Genomic DNA, 8247 nt, shown 5'->3' with positions numbered 1-8247 from the left:
CCATTCATTCTCCACACTTGCCACTGCGTAGGTCTTCTACTTCGCTCCATATCACACCAAATCTGTGTAGTGGCCTAACCCATAGGTCGCCACTTGACCCCCGGCTGGGCCCCACCTGTCTGCGCTTTTAACAAGTCATTGAAAGCGGGGTTGTCTAGTGGCACACCACAGTGCTTCTGAAAGCAGTTCTCCAGTCTATTTCTGTAGGTGTCACAGGTTTCATCAGGCCATTGCTTAGTGCTGTGAATTTTTTTCCAATCAGTGGGTACTGGAAATGCTGCTTTGATGCTGTCAAAAAGACCACCGTGATTCAGCAGCTGTCCAGTGACAATGTGATTTTGTGCTCCATTCACATCAAAATGTTCCCTGAGATGTAGCCATTTTAATCCAAAGACTTTGCGAAATACAGATTCGAGCATTCTTGCCGATGGCTCATACATCTCAATCAAGTCTAACACAGCTGCACACCAGCGCTCCATGTTGACTTTGTGGTCTGGAAGGTCCTTCATGATGTCTTTCAGTTCATCAGGTGTCCAGCGTCGCTGCACATGTACTGTTGAAGAATATGTGTCTATTTCTGAGTGCTGTGCCCCAGTCCCCCGATGAGGATGAGGTTCTGGATATGGAATGAATGGAAATAGCTTCCTTGGACAAAGTCTCTGTGACAACTGCTCCCCCCTGTCCTTGATTGTTTTTGAGGGGTTCAGTCGGTCGGTCGGGGTATCGGGATGTCAGCGGGCCAGGACAATATGTCTGAATAGAAGAAAAGCCTTTTAACTTTTATAGCAATACTGGATTCCTTCTCAGTATCAGGCATGGGGCAGTGCGGCATAACGTTGTCAAAGACGGTGTTGGTCTTTCTAAATCTGATATTTTGGGCAGCAGCTGGTATTTTATGCTATGTTGGAGCCTATGTGTTCATCACATATGATGACTATGACCACTTCTTTGAGGATGTGTATACCTTTATCCCTGCTGTGACCATCATTGCTGTCGGAGCCCTCTTGTTCATTATTGGACTCATTGGATGCTGTGCTACAGTACGAGAGAGCTACTGTGGACTTGCCAATCATCCTTCTGCTGGTGTTCATGACGGAAGTGGCTGTGGTGGTTCTTGGATATATTTACAGAGCAAAGGTTGAAGATGAGGTTAACGGTTCCATCCGGAACGTGTATGACGAGTACAGTGGCACCAACAGTGATGCCCCGAGCCGTGCCATCGACTATGTGCAGAGACAGCTTCAGTGCTGCGGAATCCACAATTACTCGGATTGGATGAACACTCGCTGGTTTAATGAAACTAAAAACAACAGCGTCCCCATTAGCTGCTGCAAAAGTAATACAGAAGCCTGCACTGGATCTCTTGCTCATACTGAAGACCTCTACCCGGAGGGATGTGAAGTTCTAGTTGTGAAGAAACTAAAAAAGATCATGATGTATGTCATCTGGGCTGCACTAACATTTGCTGCAATTCAGATGCTGGGGATGCTGTGTGCATGTGTGGTACTCTGCAGGTGGAGCCGAGACCCCGCCTACGAACTACTCATCACTGGGGGAACCTACGCATAAAGTTTCCTTCTAACAATAATACGTTCACAGACGTGCACTAAGAGTGACTTAAAACCGGTTTTGACCGAGAACATGAAAACAAACTATTTTACATACACTAACATCTTACCTTTTTTTTCCTTTTACCTTTTGTTTTTCAAAAAGCTCTTGGCCAAATTATTTGAATGGTCAATGGGGAATGAGATTTTACATGTAATCTGCTGCTGTGACTACCTACGTTTATAATGTGGTCGCTGGACCTTATACTGTATAGAATATGTGGACTGGGTACTTTCCTCATATGTCAGTTTGCACTATGTGTGTGTGTATGGTTTTGCAGTATTTTATAAATATTTAAATATAGTGTAGTACTTGAGTGAAAAAACTTCCCCATGTGTAGTCTAGTCTCCCCTGTACCTGTACCTGAATTACTGCTATTACTACTGGTTTGAGTGGAACCAACTCTTCACAAGCAGTACGTGTTCTGTTACTGTAAACAGCAAAATAGGCGACATGAGGCCAGGTCCTTTGAAATAACATTAATTTACTCATCAGATCTTTCAGACAATGTGTGCCCGCAATTCTACTCGGTACATCTACAATTTGACATGCAATCTAAAATGCCGTAGAGGTTTTGTTTGTTTATTGTTTCAGCAGCCTACTGAATGTAGTTTTAGAGGTTTGACAATATGTCGCCATAGACTCAAGAATAAATTATGTTCCAATGCTTAAAATGAATTTGAATTAAATTATGTTCAACTTAAACTATACTTCATAACCTATACACTTCTTAAACTATACATGTCCCCCCTCTGAGCACTTCTGTCGGATATAGATAGAATTTATCCATAGAATTGCTCATAATTGCTAGAACCATCGCTTTACTTTAAACATTTTTAATATTACCTAAGCTATTTAACAGCATCAACATCCTATTAACACTAAGCTATTTTACCCTATTCGTCACTTCCTCCTGCCAGTCTATCTATAATTGAAACAACGTGCTAGGTATGTTTTGTGCACGCAGATCTGCTATTTTTAAAATCCTTTTCTATCTTTCGGTACATTTTTTTTTTCCCTAACTTCAAATAAAATGATCTCACATCTATAAAGAAATAAACTAAGGATAAACACATCTAGGAATACATTTTGAAAAACACACACTAACAATAAACTTTCTCCGGTAAGTAGAAAAGCCGACTTGGTTAAATGGTTTTTTAACTGTTAAATCTTGTTCATTGAAAATAGCTGATCCACGGGTTCACTCAACTGATTTCTTAAAATAAAATGCTAGTATTTACATGACTCGTAACTTAAAATAGTATTTAGTATGTACATGACTCTGCTTAAAATAGTATTTAGTATGTACATGACTCTGCTGTATATGGTTTACACTATTATTGATATATTTATTGATATATAAATAAACACCATGATCAACCAGACATTCAAATTGAACCTCATAGCTTATCATACAAATGTGTATGCGTCTTAATTAATTGACCAGTATGCTTGCTGCTTGATTGTTTGATGGAAAGTCCAGTTAATAAAAATCCTTCCTTCTAAAGTCCTCCTCCGGCACATAATTGCCTGGACAAGTCCCTGTCTGAAACAAGGATGCCGGCTGGAAGCGACAACTGTTTACGCCCCTTTTGGGATATTACAAGCCATATTCTATGTACAAAGATGAAGCTCGCACTCTTCTAAGAAATTAAAAAATTACTGGACACACTAGAATCAATAAAAAACACATCTATAGTTAAATTAGAAGATAGTAAACACATCTAGTTAAATTCAGGAAGAAATTTTAGGAAGATAGAGCATTGAGAATCTATTTACATCACTGCTTGGAATCAAAAAGTGAAATGCCTGACCCCGTTCTCTAGCTGATTAAAGCAGATAGGAGTACAGGCCTATTAGTTAAATGTTGACAACAAAAATGAGTCAACAGGGCATTTGCCATGAGTGTGAATTATCCAACTATTAGGGGACCTTCTCTTGCCCCCCCCCCCCAAACACTGATGCCTGTCACTCACACTGCTACTCTGAAAGGAGGGGTGCAAATGGACACCTGGTTGGCGTAAGTGACATGTCATGCTGTGAAACTCTCCTTAAATTAGAGAAACTAAACTGAACTGAAAACTGAACAATATGAGCCCCCACTGTTATTTTAAACAGCTGTGATCAGGCTATTTCTGCGGACAAGTTTACATTTTGCGTGTGAAAATGCCTATGCTACCTTGCCTTAGGCGTTGGGGGGGCTGGTGAACTAGTCAAGCCCAATGATTTAGGTACCCCTTGATATGTGAGTCTTACTTACAATATGAGATACTCAGTAGTATACGGTATCTATCTGCCTGTGTTATATGTATTCTTCAGTGCTCCTGGGCACGCATGGGAGGGAGACATGACGTCATGCCATCCACTGTTGGTGACAACAACTTATTTCTTACTTTACTGTTCCATATCTATGTCTCAACTGAACCTATTTTGTTTAAGGGTGCTACAGTAGTATTTACGCATTTTAAATCTACATAATTAGTCAATGTATAAAGTCGAACCTTGTGTGCTCATGCCAATTCTTTATCCCTATTTGCATGATGTCTCTGAGTGGCCATTGAACACTCTGCATTAAACATTACATAGGGAACCACCCCCTATTTGGCTGTGGGTTTGTCTGATTTGACCTATTTGTTCATTAATATTACGTTTGAATTAAGACCAATTTACTACAAGATTTGTGAGTCCTAAAACTCCCTTAATTCAGTTGTCTGATAGACTATTGACTATAGGAAAATTGTATGATCATATTGACAAGCCAAAAAAAATATCTCATCAAGCTTGACGATTCCCCCCGCTTAAAGGACAGTGTCTTGTTACCCCCGTCGTAAAACTGCTTCATTTAGGCATGTAGCAGGGGTCGCTGCTCAACACGTAAAATGTCTTGAGACACTGTAGTAAAGTTGAATCAGATTGACCCCAAAAAGCAGTACTCTCTACTCACCCACTCACTATGACATCACCAATGGCCCACCATCGCAATCGCACGTACCTCGCCACAGAGTGGACGTACAGTGTTCCATCACATGAAAGGAAAAAGACAGTCATTAGTTCATCCCTGGAATGTTCCCTTTCCTCACATATAGTCCTCCATTGCTCATGCCTCTGTCCAAGTGCCTGCATGTCCATGTTCCCAAAATGTAATTCGGGAAATAGTCAATTCCCGCCTGTGTTGGGCCCCAAACCAACACACGCATACTGTTCAGACATCAAAGTGCGGAAACAGTCTGACTGTACATGTGACTTGCCGTGCGATGCGATAGGCGATCCATCTAATGGTCCCATAGTAATCAGGTTCCGTAAAACACAGTACTACTGATTTCTATGTCTGGTGAATCAACTTTGCCAATAATACCCTTTACATATCTAATTGCACGTCACTCACACTAACGTATGAGTTCTGTGTCTCACTTTTTAGGTTCACACAATACTATTACTCAAATGCTCCTACGTGGTAATGCAAGTTCTCTCATGAGGGAATTGCGCTTGTCCATATGATCAACTCAACACAACTCCAAACCATGTCTTCCCTAATGGATGACCTGTCCGTATATGGGACCGTAATACTCATACGCATGTAGTTGAATACTGTAATTACTGGTTACTGTGTAGAGTATGGTTATTACAAATCATACATTAACCACTCCAGCCCCATATACATTTTTTCCATGTTGCAAATAACTAATTTACAAGAACAACACATTGTGAGCTCGTAGATCTGCTTATGTTACAGTTATTTTATAATTAAAAATGAGACATTCTGCTAAATTGTTTTAGTTTTATAGTTTCTTAAATACAGCCACAGCCAACACTAATTTACTATTAAGCCTACATTTGAATTCTGGACATTTACTTGCTACAGAGTATTCCTATATCGTGTATGTATAAGTAACATTACACTCACCAGACTTCCCAGCTCGACCCGTCCCAAGTGTGTCCACTCAGAGCAGCTGCTGTCAATGGTAGGGGAGAAAAACGGGGCTACTTTCTGAACTGCCTGTCCTGGAAAATGTCCCTTACTTGAATCTGATCTTAAGTTCCCTGAGGACCTCTCTAATCTTTCCACAAAAAATGCCATACCGATATATTCTGTATAGCGACAAAAACGAAAGGTTCCTAGGAAAAACAAAAACAGGGGTTCCTGTCTTGACTGGGAAAAAATGTGATGACAGTTACAAATATTGCCTATTGTAAGGAGTTACTTACTACCTATACATTTCATGCTTTGAGTATAATTTTGCCTATCTATTTAGTCCAAATATAGAGAGTGACAAAGCCCAATTACACTCAACTTGCCGTGACTCTGGGAAATTGTTATATTGTCATTATTTACTTTAAATACAAGACAGCACTTACTGGGTAGACCTGCTATTTTGAGTCTGCCGCTGACAACTGCTAACTGCTGTCCTACTAACCATGGGTGGTGACACTTAACTAAAATACCAGGACTACATTCTTCATACTTACTTGTTCACAACGCCACATTTATACTAGGAAATCACCATTTGACTTTTCACAAAAATAGTATTTTCCGTTCATCCACACGTACGTCCCACACACTTCCATTCCATACTCAACATTCCACATTCCACATTCATACCTGCTGCTCGAGTCTTACGCGTTATACAAGTTGCTGTTTCACCATTCTCTTTTAATCTTCCCTGTGGGCTGTTTGGTCCCAACAGGAGAGAAAAGAAAGAAAATAACGGTGGACGCTGTCTGTATGATTTCCTATGCTATTCCCTATCCTACTGATATAGGCTATAGTTTTTCTATATAAATGTCTATGAAAGACTGTTACCACTCGGCAACGATGAAATACGATGAGGAGGGACTGTCACCAGCTCCTTTAAATACTATATAAATGTCTATGAAAGACTGTTACCACTCGGCAACGATGAAATACGATGAGGAGGGACTGTCACCAGCTCCTTTTAAATACGATGAATACGATGAGGAGGGACTTTAACCAGCTCCTTTTAAATACGATGAACACGATGAGGAGGGACTTTAACCAGCTCCTTTTAAATACGATGAACTAGTACTTTGTACGGCTGCATCTCTAACAACACAGCCTCAAAATACAAAATGTTGTACATTGAGTCAAAACACTCTTACCCCAAAGTTCGTTTAGGTGTTGTCCCTGTCGGACCAGCATCTCAGATCCATATGCACAGCGCTATCATCTGAAAAAGAGAATGCTGACGGACAGTAGAAACACGCTGCTCACATGCGCCATAATTGTTGTGGGATTATTAATACTCATAAACAGAGACTTTAAGAAATAATCGAGGTAGAGAGTGGACTGAAACAATGTCACGTTTATTACAAGGAGTGGTCTGTACCAGCCCAGGGAGGTGCATGGATGCAAGCCTCCGGAGCTGTTCAAATGAGTCTCTCTTATACAAAATGAAGAAGCACAAATACATTGGAGGTGTGGTCAGTGGACAAGACTAAACATGGGTCTTGGGTAAGAATAGGTCATCTTGACAGACAATCAACAGGTGGGAGCCTTGCTCCAGGCAGTGTAGTATTTTCTGCCACTACACTACCTCGCAGAGAAACAACATTGTGAACTAAAATGGCCACCCCCACCAATGAGGTCACCAGCTGCACAGCACAGAAACAATGGAAAATACCACAGTGCTCTCTGGTGGCAGCACCAGTCAATGCACCTCCTTACATTTGTATTGTTGTGGTAAGATTAACCTTATAATTCTAAATCTCACCTGCACAACCCTACAATATGTTGTTGTTCCAAATGGGTTGTTTTTAAATGTGAAAATAATCAATAAAATAATCTATGCAGCATAAGAATTGTATGATAGTGAATACATTACACCAGTAGGCCTATTTCCTAAATTCTAAACTCCAGCCAATCCAGCTCTTTCCATTCCCTCATTTATTCTGTATACTTCCTGCAGTATAGAAATATATGCTCTACTGCAGTGGTTTTCAACCAGTGGTCCTTGAGGGGGTTCCATGGTCCCCAGCTCAATGATGGAGAGTTGGTAACCAAATGGACCCTACATATTTAACCCTTATATAACTTGGACCCTTATGCCACCAAAATGTGGAACGCCCTTCCAACGGTCATTAAGACAATCTCTTGACTCCTTCAAAACCGCTCTCAAAGGGCACCTATGGACATCTGCAATTCGAAACTGGCCCCTGTAAAATCTGGACCCACCCCTTTTCCCCCTCACTGTATGTTTTATTTTTCCATTTTTACCTTTATGATCATTTCCTGTTTTTGGCTATATAGAAGTGTATCTCTCTAAATGTTATGATGAATTGAACAAGGTGGACCCTCTTGTAAACAAGTGTAGTGCTTTATTGGGTGGTCCACAGTCACAGTTAACAGTTTTTGTATTGAGTTGTGCTTGAAATGTACTGCAAACTGTTAATAAATACTTCAATCATTCAATCAATCCATTTGGTTTCATTTTACGCTCTCAAGAGTTACATTATTGTCACAATGAGAAAGAAGGGTTGTCCGCACACTGTATATCAGCTCCCAGGAAACTTTCTACAGAGATTGTTTCAGAGGGAAAAGAGACCTTTTTACAGTACAATGTTTCAAGTTTACACATGTATGCAAATAAACAGGCCAGCAACATAAACAATATTAGTTTGCCT

At 40.4% G+C, this 8247-nt stretch overlaps 1 pseudogene across 1 annotated transcript; it reads left to right on the top strand.

The window, feature by feature from the left end:
- The first annotated feature begins 815 nt into the window (after positions 1-815).
- LOC306926698 (tetraspanin-3-like) lies at positions 816-1606 on the top strand (annotated as a pseudogene). Its single transcript has one exon. The product of its transcript is annotated as a tetraspanin-3-like (transcript).
- Positions 1607-8247: the final 6641 nt, after the last annotated feature.

The sequence above is a fragment of the Electrona antarctica genome (assembly GCF_951216825.1).
Source record: "Electrona antarctica genome assembly, chromosome: 7".
In the NCBI taxonomy this organism is placed as follows: domain Eukaryota; kingdom Metazoa; phylum Chordata; class Actinopteri; order Myctophiformes; family Myctophidae; genus Electrona; species Electrona antarctica.
Note: the sequence above shows the minus strand (reverse complement) of the source record. Positions and strands in the feature narration are given on the sequence as shown.